A 16,610-nucleotide genomic window follows, 5' to 3' on the forward strand; every position below is an offset into this window, starting at 1 on the left:
CTTAACGAGTTTTGTCATAAGAAACAATAATTCACAAGGTGGGCAGCCACGAGTAAATGTTGGCTTTTAGTTTTTAGTAATTATGGGTGAAAACAGTACGATCTCACTCTGCTACCAAAATTTCTCCATCGTTTCTGTCGGAGAATGAATAATAGGTTTACTTTTTTGTTTGCTGAAAGTCAATATCGTCTGAAGGCTCAATCGGAAATACTTTACGAAATTACGCAGGCCTCTCCAGATTGCAACATGGATGATATCAACTGTTTGTGTATGTGCTTTAGTCCACACAAAATATTGATTAATTTACATGCACAAGGACTTTTATGACGATATACTTTTGAACTGAAAAAATGATTCGTTATGTAATACCTGCCATGCAATTTAATGGTTCTGATCTCCAAACTCCATCCGTTCCACACGTTACGTTGATGGTTGATAGTCCTTGTGCAATAAATCCTGCTTTACACCGCATCTCTACCTTGCTTCCGATTGCGTTGACGTTACCGATAATGTCCGTGCTATTCAAAATCGATAAGGGGGAACATTCTGAATAAGAATGTATTTGTCTTAGTTATTCGACGAAACAGTACAAAATTTGTGCAAGAAAACTTAATCACTTTGTTACATTGAATACTGAATCCGAAACGATGTGCGCACCAACTAAATGTTAAAGCGATGGGATTTGGACAGAAGCATACCTTAGATGCTTTTTTAATTCGCTGGATTACAGCCGCCTTGAACAATAATATAATGTTTTTTTTATTTAATTAAGACTAATAAGAATTTTTGATAAACAATATAAGCTGATTAAAATTATAACAATGCCAGTACAGGCAAACAAAAATGTGTGTGTGTGTGTGTGGGTGGGTGTGTGTGTGTATGTGCGTGCGTGCGTGCGTGCGTGCGCTTGTGTGTGTGTGTGCGTGTGTGTGTGGGTGGGTGTGTATGTGCGTGTGTGCGCGCGCGCTTGTGTGTGTGTGTGTGTGTGTGTTTGTGTGTGTGAAATAGTAACAGTGTAAATTATATTTGGATTATTTCAATTTTAATTTTCAGTCATTTCTCCAAGTATAAATATCAAACTATGTTTAATTGAAGTACATTTACATGACATCGATAACCTTACCTCTAACTTCACATCTGGTCTTCTGATAATTGCATACTTGGCCAAGCGTACAGGAAAATGTGCCGCACTTTACAGTATCCTGCCAATTTCAATATATTATGTTTTAAGTGTCAACAGTTGTTTGCCTTTCAACATCATAACCTGAATGAAACTAAGTGCACCAGAACGTTTCAGATTATTGTTTGTTTTAGCAAGACATTGTTTCTAACTCCATTGCATGTTGTGGCTGTATATATGTAAAAATAAAACACATCGATGCATCAAAAATAAAAAGACAATATTTAAATAAATCCATATTGTGTCCCCATTAAAATAATCAAAAATGCGTGCACAGAATAAACAATGTAAATTCCGCTATGTTTGCTTTTTTCATTAGTGTTATCGTTGGAAATCGCCCTCCTATATTCAGCGTGGTTATCGATCACTAAATCTTAAAAGGTGCTCTATTAAAATTTGTTGAATATTACCTCGCATCATAATAACAGCTAAAATTGTTTGTGTAGATTATGCTACTTTTCTCATATTTAGGTTACCTACAGCGGATATAAAATTTCAGTTAAAAACCCCAGAAAGCTTAATACCTCTTGCGTTTCTTTTATCCAGTACAGTACACCTCTACCTGTCGTAGATACAACTTCAGGACTAGGGTCTAAGTGTAGTTCGCACAGGTTATACGATCCGCGGTAATTCACAGCCTTGCAAGAGGGGCGAACAGTACATTCATCCACACATCCTTCAAAACTGACATCTTCTACCCGAACTGTCAGATTTGGGATATTAATTTTGCCATGAAAAACTATTCCATCAGCTCGACTCAGTTGAACAACGGGTCCACTGTTTACTACATATAGTTGTGAAAAGAATATGTAAACAATAACAATGCATATATATATACTCATTTTCAATCTATTACTTGATCGGATGCATTCTTTGTATAACAAACGCTTCCCTGATTATTTTATTTATGAAGCTCTTAAAATCCATGTAACAGTAAATGCAATGATTAAAAACACGTTGAACGAAATAAATATACAAAAGAATTGTGTGAAAACACTTGGGAAACAATTCAAATCTGTGTTTGTAAAACTGTTAAACTAACAGTCAATGATTGATTCTTTCATTTGCATCCGGTCGTTCAATATTTAACAGGAAGTTAAAAATTAATTCAGTATGCTTTTCTTTGGACTGTATTGTGTGTTTTATTTTACAAATGTTTGGTAGCTCTGAGTGGCTTTTAGCAGGACACCGGCGGTGAATATTGTTTACTTTTAATTTTGTCTTATGTGTTTCTGGAATGGTGTAATGAGACGATGAGCTGTTAATGCTAAAGTCACAAATGATTTTTCAGTTCTTTTCTGTTATTTGTATTACCCATTTGCCTATAGGGACGAATTGTGAGAAATGTCTTTGTGATTTTTAAACAGATCAAGGAACTTTGAAATATTTTTATTCTGAGAATGTGGAAATCTTTAAACCTGTTAAATAGCTTTGAATAAGAAGAAAATTTTGACATATGGTTGACAAACAAATAAACTAATAAAAAAAGGGGAGCGGATACGGGAAAAATTATTATTATGACCGACAAATCCAGCTTCCCTAATTTGCATGCAGGATGTCTGATTGCATTAAACATCAATATAATCCGTACCTTATATAGTTCTTGTTAACATCAGATGCTTTAATACTCAGCTAGGGCCAATGAAATGAAATATGCTTCAATAATCCTAGCTATTTTGCTAGAATCAATTAACGTTTCTCAACAGAAGAAATTGTTGTTCGTCTAGTTTATCGGCTATGCCGAATGGCTTGGTTGTCGCCTATGACCTCCTTGTACTTTTGACGAATCAATTCGCCGTTGTCATCGCATGGTACTTACCCTCTATGCACTTAAACACTTGATACTTGTTAATTTAGTGACAGGCACTTAAACAAAATAAAAGAAATAAAACAAAGGCTTTCAACAAAATGCTTGCCTGTCACTGCTCGTGACCTTTAACGGATATTAACTTCCGGTAAAAGTGTACAACACGGTCCCCGATAACACTTATTTCTTTCATGCTTTTCGACGAGGGATGGAGTTTTGTCAGTGGAATTACAAAAGCGATATTATAACTGTAAACTTAGCAGTGAAAACATGAAACTAAAGAACTACTTTTAAACTAAATATACTTACCTTCCCTTGATCAACACGAAATACATCACTTTTGGACCGAAAATTGTTGCAAAAACATTATTTATACTATATAAAAATTATATAGTACTAAAAAGGTTTGCATATGTTAAAATAAAGATATTTATTTCAATAAACAATTTAACCATATTAATTTTATTAGAAAAATGGTACACCTGTTTTTTAAACGTCCTCTTGAAAATGAATGTTCAAATATTTGCTTTCGTACAAAACAAATAAAAAAGAAAAGAAATGCTTAATCATAACGATTTTGTATCATATAGCAAATATCTTTTTAAACTATTTGGCTTTGTAATACGAACTTGGAAAGATTCACACAACAATAAACTGATATTTTTATACCCCATCACGCCTCAAAATTTGTAAACAAAGTAGCGTGGTCCTCACTCTTTTTCTGGAATACGACCTGTCTTCAACGAAATCCAATTAATCTCTGACAGTGAGGGAGTGATTGAATTGCCATGTATAATGACCGGGAAATGTTTTTGATTCAATGTGAACTTACTACAGTGTGGACATACCACGTGGTTTGTGACGTCGCATTTTGTTATAAGGTGAAGTAAAATACCGCTCGATTCAAAAAGGATTATCGTTGTAAGTGTGTTATTTTTATATCAATTTTTGTAAAACCTAGCGGTGGCTAAGCGGAAAAATGTAAACTACACTCGGTTACTACATATTTGTTTTGTTCAATCGTTCGACCTTTCAAATGTTCAAACAGTAACACAAGTGTAAGATGCATTAATGAAACTCCATATTAAAGAATGTTCATTAAATGTTTGCACTGAAACACAAGTACATAATAAACTAAAAAAACAAACTCTTATACAAATTTTCTCCACGAGCCGGCGTAGAAATGACAGCTACGTCATCAGTCTTCAAGCTTTTGCGTGAGGGTGTTTCACAGGTATCAGCGTATCAAACACTTTTTAATGATAATTATTTCTGCAGGAATACATTCATACAGTTAAGCATTACATTGTTTACATACATAATAGTCTATACTTGTATAATTATTCTTCATAGTTATTTATATATATTTTTTTTATTTTAGCATAACGATAGACTAGTTTGTGCTAGGGATAAAAGCTACGAAAAAAGGATAACGCTGCTGAAGTCAATACTAATCTACGTTCTTTATGACAAGCGTATTTCACAGCTTATCAGTATAATACTGTTTTACCACATGATGCCATGAATGTTGACAATTGTTTGGAAATAAATTCCTAGTTCCCGTTATAGTGGTAGGTAAAAGTAATGCAGACAAGTTTTGTTCGTCTTTTACTTTTAACTGTCAGCTTTTGACTGATTGTTATCGATTTTCAACATAGTTCAAACATAAGCATGTAAGCAGAAAGGATCATTTTTGTGACATTTAAAATATTAAAACTCTTCAAAGCAATTATGTCGAATCTTCACTCTAATCGATGGAGTATTTAGTTCATGACAATCATGGAGTAACCTTGAGACTTACTGCACCATCCCAGCAACTGTATTATGAATAATGAGCATGCGTTTGATGTTTCATCATTCATAAATCATTTCACTAAAACAAATATATTAAAAGCAAAACAAAAAATGTTCATGTGGATTTATAAAGCGGAAGGGACAAGTGGCATTTGTTTTTAGCTCACATGAGCGAGTAGAGCTCAGGGCAAGCTTTTCCCATCGCCAACTATCCGACGTCCGTCCTTCCGTCGGTCGCCCGTCTGTCGTTCAACCGTCAACAATAGCATTAAACGACATTTCCTCCTACACCGACTGACAAATTTAGGTGAAACTTCACCGGGATGATCTTTGGGTGGTGCCCTTAGATATTTGGTGAAAAGACATTATCTATTAGTTGTCCTCTACCAAAATTATTCAAAATTTGCCCAGCCCCGGGGGTCCCCTGTTTGACATAGAGATGTATAAAAAACAACACAAAAGGCCTACAGCCCAGGGGCTGTATTCATAAAACTTCTTAAGTCATTTTCTTAACTAAAGGCACTTTCCTTATTTTTTTATCTCTTGAGTGATATGAAATTAAAAAGAAATAAAAATGGAGAATTTTTATAAAAAAACATTGTTTATATTGACCCTATTGAAAACAACATACTTTCATTTTAAAAACACTTATACATTTCTCTTCATTTGACTATGACAAACAGTTGTCCCATCCCAATATTTAAAAACAAATGCCCTTGTTTCAAAATTAAACTCCCCCTTATGTCGCCGGTTTGCCATTTCAACCGAAAGATTAAGCTTTTTAAATCTTTTTGAGAAAAAAACACAACCCATTATGTAAGTCTTAATCTTAGATAGTTTGTGTGTAACATTGTCTACTGGTCCTGTACAAAGATTGTTCGAATAATATATCTTGTCTTTGAAGAGCAATTTAATAAAGACCATGAATACTTCTCATGTGAGCGATAAAGGGTCATCATGGCTCTCTTGTTTTATTAAATCTCATCATAGGTCAAGGTTTCAGAAATATTACACACAACTGAGGGTCATATGACATTATAAATACCGGCTAGTTTAAACAACATTTAAACAATAAAATTTAAGAGGACAAAACGCCTGATAGTCGTTTCTACTTTCATTTGATATGGATTAGTATTGTTTTGTGGTCATCAATCCTAAAGAGATAACGAATTGTTTTCAAACATTTCTGTCCGGAATTCACATCACAACGATGATTACTCAGGATTGTTTTGGTGTCACAGAATGATATTGTTTAGCGTTTAATACATTAAAATGCTCATTTTCAAATGTCTTGTTTATCTTGTCACTTCAACCGATCCACAACTTTAAGATGCCAATTTTATTATGGTATTTTCTCCCTCTCGCAGATGGCATGGGTGTTCAATTCATCACACAGCCGGTCGTCAAACCTATACTCATTCGTATACCACATAAACAGGCACTGAGGGGTGTTTCCGGACGACCGGTCATCCAGAGTCCACCTTCGCCTTGGCTCATTGGAATTTCAACTTCATCTGACGTCCGCCAGATCCAGTCGCCTGAAGTAGTTCACATACACGTATAATTATTATAATTAACAACGCAAAAATATGCAAAAAACACGTTTTGGTATAATTTCCCAGACACAAATCGTATTGTCAGCGTCTACTTTGTTTTAATTTAATTTTGGACGGACAAAGGCATTCTCAATTTCTAAATTGAATCCTTCTCGTAATCAGGCGTCCATTGCCAAAATGAGGAATGACAACACGACTTAGGGCGCATTATAGCATATCAGATACCCGACGTATAATAAGGGCTAGACAGTTTGACATCACCAAACGCATGCACATAGTAGTCAAACTATAAATTTTCATGTTACGTCATAATTGGTTAAACAAAAGAAAACGTATAACGTATGTGATCTTGTGGTTAAATCTGTAAATCCAACACCTATCACTCAAGTAGCCTTGTTGCAAGCTTATGAACGTCACCCTGCGTGTATGATATTGTATTTATAGGGATTCAGTGAGTTCCCACGCGTATTGAGACGATTTTTAAGCTTTATAAGCGATCATAATCTATAACTTCTTCCAAGAGGGGGATTTATTTGAATACTTTGAGGAGATAAGTACCCCGCCCTCCCCCACCCCAACCGATGCCCCCCCCCCCCACACACACCTTTAATGTCAGCTAGTAGATTTCAGCTCTCAGATATCAACACATTTTATTTATTGCAAAATAACATACCATTGACAGTGTTGGATCCGTCAACCCAGTAGTCCTTTCCTAAGACACCTGTAAAGATAGCAAATGTACAAAATAAACCTTAACATAGTGGTCGTTTGCCCGTTGCGTTGATTGTGACAAGCGTAACTCTCTTTCAATTACTTTTTGCTGTAGTTACTTTAAGTTGAACTAAAATACGAAACGTTATAAATAATTTACCAGAATGTTAAAAAAGCGTCAAATCAGTGTGCTATGATGTGTGATAAAACAATGGAACTACAAGAACGAGCGAGTCAAGTTGTCTAAATATCATCCAACATCGAGTTAAAAAGGCTTGATGATCAGTGCCAAACAATTACTTAAATAGATTAAAGACAACACACATTACACATCTGTCATTATATCAGTATTGGTAAATGTCTACAAGACCGCTTCGGCACATTCAGTGATCACTTAATGAGTACTCACTAGTTGTTAAAAACGGATAAATAACTCATATAAGTTTAACTTTCAGAAAAAAGACCAACCGATTGAAAACGGGGCACTATCGGTCACAATGATGCAAGAAAAAACTTATCAAACCAAATCGAAATGACAGGAAGATTGGTCGAATCACTTTGATGCAAAAAGTAGATTAATTGAACAGCATCAGATAACGGACAATTTAAGGGAGTTCTGCTAATACAAATCACTAGTTCAGGTAAAATATAACAATATTTATTAACCCATAATATAACAAGCAAAAACTCAATTCGTGGGTAAAGAAAGGAATCGGTCAAGTGGTAGCAAATTTCCCCAAGTCCTGATATTTTTTTTTTGGAAAAGTGAGCACAACATCTGTGAATATATATGCAAAATGATGGTTCGGTAATCTATGCTCTACAAAACATTAGGTCCTCGGGCGTCAAAAAAGAGTTACTCAGTTTTCGGGAATTTCGTTTAGGTAAAAAAAAAAATAAGGTACATAAATCAATTAATATTTTGTTGCGATAGTTGTGGAACATTCAAGTACAATTTTGAGGAGTAAGCCTTAACTTACATTTCTGCAAAATGACGGTGCGTTTATAGTCAGGTTTCAATAAAAGTGATTAATATTTCAGCGAGAAAGGATAAGGGTTTTCCCGGAATGCTGTTAGATTAGAACAACCCAGTAGTGGTCGAGTTTATCAAGGGCGGATACGTTTGGTGAAAGCAATGAAAAATACCTGGGCACTGCAAAATAACGGTTCGGTAGAAGTTCAGTTTCTCGACAGTGATGATTTTAGGCAGCTCACTGATGTCCTGATTCGTGCATAGAACGCCAGAATGGTTCTTGGTAAAGGTGTTGTTGTTGACGATTCTGTAGTTATATAAGATCATATTTGCCACGAATCTTTCATCCATTTCTCCCACCCTGCACAGCCAATCCGTTCGATATATTTCCCAATATTTATGCGAAAAGCTACAGAAACAAGCTCAGCAGCAAAAAGTTTAAACATAAACCCGGTTTAATGGCACTGGGTAAACGCCAAAGACATAGAACATAAACACAAAACATCACAAACAAGAAACATGGAAGAACAGCACAAAACTCTACAAACAGCACAGTGCATTCATACTATATATACAAAACTGGGTAGGTTTATCAAGGATTGTTAGGTACCGATTTGGAACGGTCAGTAAAATGTAAATTTACTGGGGGTTTAAACCAGTTTGTGTGCACAACCTCACTCTTATCCCAACAATCCCGAATAAATCAATAATGTAAACGTTTGAACGTCATCATATTTTCAGGTATTTCATCCAACATTTACCTCTCAATTTATTGCCATAATCTCGTTTAAATTAGTAATTTTTAAATTTTCTATTCAAATATAAAAACGCTAGGTCAGTTTATCAAATATAGAATCAAACCTGCCCAACTAACCTCAACATCCATTTGCCCATCCTACCTGCTCATTTTTTCCATTTATTTATTTCATCTTGCCCGTACTTTTATTCCTTCCATTTACCCCCACTCTGCCACTCCCTTTTTATTCCATTCATCCATCTACCCGCCTCTTTGTCACATCAATTTCCCATACCCTGCCCCGCCCATTTATTTTGTTTATTTCTCTACCCTGCCCTTCCCTTTTGTTCCATCCCTTTGCCAAACCTGCCCTGCCCTTTTCTTCCACCAAGTTCCATCAACATACACGGGCATTTCTGCCTTCCACCTGTCTGCACTCTTCCCATTCATTTTCCTTCATCTTGCCCGCACTTTAATTCCATCCCACATTGCCCCGCCCAATTGTTCCATCCAACTGCCTTTTTCTTTTGTTCCACCCATTTCCCTTAACCTGCCCCAACCTTTTGCTTATCCATTTGCTGGCCGTTTTGTTTCACCCATTTCCTCGACCCAGCCCGGAAATGTTGCCATCAAAAGTATATACAAGAATTAGTTTAATTGTGAACGCCAACAAGCTCCTTGAGGTAAAATAAAGAAACGCTTATCCCTTCTTAGTGTTTATGCATGTTTTCCGTTTCATAACACTTATATTTAATTATAGTAAACACAAATTAAGACATAAGTTCTTCTAAAATGGGAAACTAGCGATACGTTTTATTATTTATCTTTGAGTAAAATGGCATTAAATTATACAATGTCATGTTGTATTATCGTTCTTAATTGTGTATGCCTCTTAGCACTGATTTAAGCAAAGGCTTTTTTTTCAAATACATGTAGCTAATAATGGTTCCGAAGAAGCAGAAAATTAATATATTCATAGCCCAAGCATGTTCGCATAGATTAAACGGTCACAAAGAAAGACATATTAAAGAACAAACACGTACTACAAAGGAACAACAATGTAACAAGCTGTCTATTGAAAGGTATTTAGGTACCACCTCGGAACGGTGAATGGTACCACTCATGATTTCAACTGATCAAGTATGGTCTGGCTTACCGCACATAAAATGTGTATCCATCAGATGGCCTGGCTTTAGTCCATTCAGAAAAGATGCTGCAACTGAAACTGATACGCTGTCGTCGTCGTCGGTGCTTGGGTGTTGGTCGTCGGTATTTGTGTCGTGGTGGTTGGTGTTTGGGTGGTGGTGGTTGGTGTTTGGGTCGTGGTGGTTGGTTTTTGGGTGGTGGTGGTTGGTGTTTGGGTCGTGGTGGTTGATGTTTGGGTGGTGTTGGTTGGTGTTTGGGTCGTGGTGGTTGGTGTTTGGGTAGTGGTTGTTGGTATTTGGGTCATGGTGGTTGGTGTTTGGTTCGTGATTGTTGGTGTTTTTGTCGTCGTGGTTGAGGACGGTGCTAAAATAAACGTAAATGGATACGAATCAAATTAAAGCTTACATCATGGACAAACCCTTAGCTCAATAATTACTGTTTGAAAATGAATAAACCTTTGATCTCAAAGATCGTATGGTGACGTGATCGAACCAAACATAACATTGAATAAACAAAAAAGGTACTCGGAAAAATGTCGGTATTAAATAATATTTTTGAAACTTGAGCCAAACATAATTGAATTGTATATAAAATGTGTTTTACCATTTTGTAAACATTTGATAATAAAAATGATTTCAAAGTATGTAACAATAAAGAACAAAATGTCCCAAAAATTCGCAAACAGACGAAGTATTTTTTCCAGATATTCTTAAGATGTTTGACAAAAAGGTTGAGTTTACAAAATAACCTGTGTTTTTATAACAGCTGTTTGCGTATTTCTTTCCGTAAGAATTGAGATTATATACATGTAAACTTTAAAAATGTCAATTACACTTATTTTATGACGTCATCAAGCATCATTGGCAAGTGGATGCCTCGCAACATCGAACATATTATACATATAGCTTTAAAGTGTATTTTGAGAGATATGTGTGATTTACTTTCTTAACAAAATATGCATACTACATATTCATATTGTCTTAATATTTTGACAGTTTAATATTTGTGATGATCCGAGAATTGATCAATATACAACATTGCAAAATATTCATTATGTCATTTTTTCACGACGATACCTTTCAAAGAAACATGATAAATAACATTGCCAATCTTGCCAAAAAGTACATTGCATTATCAATGCAAAACACCGTATCAAACGTACCATAAACCCTAAGTACATAATACAACGTCTTGTCGACTATTTCCGTTTCTCCAGTAAAGGTTCCTCCAGGGTCAAGGACGTCTGCATGTAATTGGCAGTCCATATCAGCATCGGCGAAGAAGAAGGACAAACACTGGGTTGACTTCCTACAAGCCCTTGCACAACGAATGGCGCTGCGATGATATTGTCTGAAATAAAACATTGTAACAAGAATATAACCTGTAGGGGCGCAGTTTTGTCCCATTAAAGACAATCCTGAGAACATCTTGAAAAAAACATAAACTACAAGAGGTAGCAAAATTCAAATGCCCTTAGATGTATAAATAAACATTATTCTGAACCTAAAGATGGGTTTTCATAATTTAAATCATGCAGATCGAAAAAAAACAATACATCAAAGGGATCGTATTGTTTGCTTCTACATTAAAACAGAATTTAATATTAAAATGGAAAAGTACTTATAATAAATCATTTTCTTTCATGGTTGTTGACTAATTATGGAGTTTTATCAGTAAAATAACAAAATTTAATATATCAATTTGATATTTTCACGGCAAAAATAAGGAGTAAAATTATCATCTTTTATAACTTCTTTTAATATCCATTTTTGTTACTTCCTCTTTGCCAACACTAAACACGTCACTTTAAACCAGAAAACATTGCCAAAAAATAAAATATTAAAGAGGGGTTGCATAAGTTTAAAAAATATATGAATTTGGAATTAAATAACTTACCGTTTATTAGAAAAATGGTAATTCTGTTTTATCAAACGTTTTCTTGAATTTTGGAGCTAAATGTTTGAACGTTTGCTTTTATACCAAACATATCACAGACGAAAAACAACTGCTCGAACATAGTATGTTAAATCATCGCTCAAATACATTTTTGAACTGTTTGTCTTTGTAATACAAATACGAACTTTCCGAAAAATTTACACAACAATTGGCAGATTAACTGATGATTCCTTTTAGCCCAACCACGCCTCAAACAACGACCTAGCAAGGTATTCCTACTTTACATAGAATCGACTTGTCTTCAATAATATCAGACTAGCCGCTGACTTTGAGGGAGGACTGAATACCCATGGGTCATGAAACAAACTCTAAAACTAAGACATTATGTATTTTTTCCAATGATTATCCGCATTTGTTCTGCTAAAACGTTCGAACTTTCAAATTGATTCATGCCCTGATTAATTTATAAGTGCTTTCGTTATTTTTTGGAACATAGATGCACTAATTGCATCAACTTCATTGACTCATGTTCATAAAATGTTTGTCCTTAAAATAAGTAAATTATACACTTTACAAATACAACTGAGAACTTCTTCTCAAAGAACTTGTAATGGAAAAGTGAGAGCTACTTCATCAGCTATAATTTTGCGTCCCATGGGTAGTGGCGCAAAAACACTCTTTTTAAAAAGGGGATATTAAGGATCATAAATTAAAATACTAATAAAACTCCGATAATAAGCATAAAGAAACAGAAACTTTGTTGATTTCAGTGTATAATCATATTAAATTTAACACGTGATCACAGAAAAACTATGATGAATTGAAGTGAATTGTGAAATGAAATAGTATGATCTTATCTTCATATCTGACAGTTAGGGTTACCACATACCATCCTAACGTGAAGAAATCTCGCACTATTAGGGTAGCTTTCCCAGAAATTGACGATTTCATTTTGAAAATATTCGTTTACAAGAAGTAACTCTCTGTATTACAAACTATGGAGCAAACATTATGTAATCATCGAACATCTTGACTTTATTTTAGATATAATAAGCAGATACTATCGCTAAATTACAATTGATAACATAGTGTATTAACGCTATATCTTAACAGTTTTAAGAGGATTATTAATCGCATTAGCAAAACTTATATTTTGCGTAAAACAAAGTTAATGAAAATGTCTCATTGTATTCTTTTTTATTTCCATTTATTTCTCATTTCTCGTTTCACTTATAAGTTTAAAAGCGAAATAGAACAGTTGGTGAAATGAAAAAGTAAGGTTTTCTTTTTTATACACACTCAAGTATTAGCCATAAAAGAGTAACTCTAAATTATAATTCGCAAAATAATGATTGCTTATTGGAGTTCATTGTGAAGACTTATATGCCTCAATTGTATATCGTTCGATGTGACAAAGCAATCTAAATTTCAAATGACTTAAGTATATAAAGCATATTTTCGACTCCACTGGTAATTCAATTTTCTTTGAAAATAAATTTCATTAGGATGTTAAGTTCGGAAGTTAGAGTATTTCGAGATCATTGAAGGGACGGAACTTTTAATTTTCTCAGGATGAATATTGGAATCGTCCCAAAAAGGAAGATTTTACAATAATTTTTTAAACAAAACTTGAGCATTATTTAACAACCGTTTCTTTTAATCTCGCATTAAATGTATATAAACTAAGATCATGTAACTTTAAATTTCCAATTGAAACTCTAGAATAGAGTACACACATAGGCCTAGTTCGCTTTATCAGTCAGACATTGTCGACAGCTGTCATTACATTCAATAATGCAAAACTATCTAAGATAAAAAATAAAACTTCATTACACGGCAGCATCCAAATATGATCAAGTTTATTGGGCTCCTAAATATACGTTATAAAAAAGCTTGTTATTTTGTCAACATTCTCCAGACACTTCATGTATCAGGTGAAATTCTAACAATGTATATTTTATATTCTCCCCGCTAATATTCCTAATCATGCAGGCGGCGACCATTATCACCACAATGCCCATTACCACAAATACAATTCAAATACAATACAAATTCAAATATCTGTATTACATTAAGGTCATACATACATGACAACATGAGGACATATCGAATTGGACAACATAGTCAACAAGAGCTTCATAATACTAATACGAAGTAGGATTACTTTGTCTGGGGTTGATGACATTAAATGGTTCTGTATTTTATAAAGTCGAATCTATGCATGAAGTATGTCTCTAACTATGGAATAGAGGGATATAGTCATTTTAAATAGTATTGCTGAATGAAAGGAATATACAATGGATTGACGGATTACAAACACAGTGACTTGTACACACATTACGCATCAATAAATAACCAATCATAACATAAATCATATAAATGCATTAATTAAACAAAATGAGATAAATTTACACTGGTTGATTGGCGTTAGGTATTAATTGTTTCACAAATAAAGCTACTTTTTCATTAGTTTACCGTTTGCATTTGTAAACAGTTCCTTGTATTTATTAGTATTTGGCCTACTTACGTAATAGGTTGGAAGGTATTTTTTAACAATTGGAAAGGATAGGCAAACTAGTAAATAGTGGTATTCATCGTAGAGTAGGGCGTGTATTTTCAGATAGCTAATCAAATTTTGTTCGTTGCGAACACAATGTTCGACTCATGTATTGTCCCCCCTACTTATTTTGAATAAGGGGTACCACTTTTTACTTTTAAAGAATGATAATAGTGTTAAGTTATCACCAGAAGCACAGGTTTTAATACCGCTAAACAAATTGCATATTATCTTGCCTGATATACCATACTGGAATAGTTTTCTCTGGAAGATAAACTCTGGATAAACGCTGGACATAACAAAAGTATATATTTTTTAAATGCAAAGAAGCTGGACATAACAGAAGTTTATATATTTTTAATGCAGAGAAGCTGGACATAACAGGAGTATATATTTTTTAAATGCAGAGAAGCTGGACATAACAGGAGTATATATTTTTTAAATGCAGAGAAGCTGGACATAACAGGAGTATATATTATTTAAATGCAGAGAAGCTGGACATAACAGGAATATATTTTTTTGATGCAGAGAAGCTGGACATAACAGAAGAATATATTCTTTCTTCCTAGCCCGTAATAGATCTATAAGCTTATTAAAAACCAAAATATGATCTTCAGTCATTGCGTTGTTTGCCCTTAAACCAGCTTGCTTTTTCTTCAAGCATAGTTATTTCTTCCAAATAATTCTTTAATATGATTTTTAACAATGATGTGAATAATTTTACAAGATGACTTATTGTTGTTAGTTGTTATTGGTATATTTTTTTTACAATATTGCGGACTTCCTTTATTTTTGTAAATGGACCGAAACATGACCAAACTTTGGGTATATGATCAGTCTCCAAGATAATATTGTTGAATTTTACATAAATTGGCATAAATGATGAGAACGAAGCTTGAATGTGTTCCTAAGGGATACAATCAAATTGTGACGGACATTTGTCGTCATTTAAATGATTGATACATTTGACCATTTCAAAACAGGTGAACGGGTGATTAAGATAATCATTATTCACAGTGCGGTCTTAGGGGGCCAACTAAAACACTTCTTGGTTGTTGCTATCATTTAGATTTTTTGAAATGGTCATACAAACCTGTTAAGGGGGTTATGGCAATGCGAATGTTTTTATTCACTCTGTTAAAATATAGCCCGAACTCATTGGTTCATGGGCTTTAAAATTACAAATTTATGCGCCATTATTTCTTTAAATTTATTCATCGTACTTTTATAAGCGCAACTAGCATTTCCTCAGGATAGTTTATTATTTAAATACCGACTTCTTTTATATTTTTATTAAGCAAAAAAATATATACATCGTGTTTTATGACATTCTGGACCAACCACAAAGGTTTATTATTATTATTGACGTCACAGTGTTTTTTTTTGTTTTCAACACTTTTTAAAACTATTAATAAATAAGTTACTAATTTCATCAACTACTACATTTAATTCTTCTTTTCATGTTTGAGAATTCATTGATTCATTTGTATTAGAACACCTAGGTGTTTTTGTTCAATTTTATAACAAAACATCTCTTTTTTATCGTTATGCCATTTAGGACAAATCCTAAGAATATGCTTTGACTCATCGCCGATTATCTTAATATTATCTTTTACAGGTGAACGTTCTGCCCAACAGTCACACACCAAGTTTAAAAAGTGAAATCACCAACGCCTTTATCTGTTACAAACTTTCGTTAAGTATGAATATATTATACTTTTTACATATGTTCAATAGTCTATGCCGTCTGTTATTGGTACTTTTAAAACTTTTATGTTCATACTGTGAGAATTCATTTATGATTTTGTTGCTAAGAAACCTTTTTTGTGCCCTAAATAGGGGTAAGGCCGAGGTCCAAATTTTTTTATGTGCATTAAACACTGCTCAAAATGATGACATCTTACGCACGGCGTAACATTATCTATGGAACAATGACTATAAAAATTCATTTGGCAGAGTGTTTGAGAAAAGTTTCGAACAATTCGACCAGACAATTATCCTTAATGATTACAGTCGGTCAATTTGCCATGTTTTTTCAGCAATCAGGAGATTGTTAAAGAAAGTGCACTATGGCCCTGCTAGCAAGCACGTGCGGTCGACTCAAGTAGAATATGATCGGATAATGAGTGTAAGCACTTTTAATATTGAAAACGTGATAGCCTACGATAATAAAGTTTTACCAATACTAGATGTGACCTGAATAAATATAATGTAAAAAACAAAGGCTGTTAAGGCACTTCAAATCAACAACATA

This window comes from Mya arenaria, chromosome 15, assembly GCF_026914265.1.
Source record: "Mya arenaria isolate MELC-2E11 chromosome 15, ASM2691426v1".
NCBI classification, from domain to species: Eukaryota; Metazoa; Mollusca; class Bivalvia; order Myida; family Myidae; genus Mya; species Mya arenaria.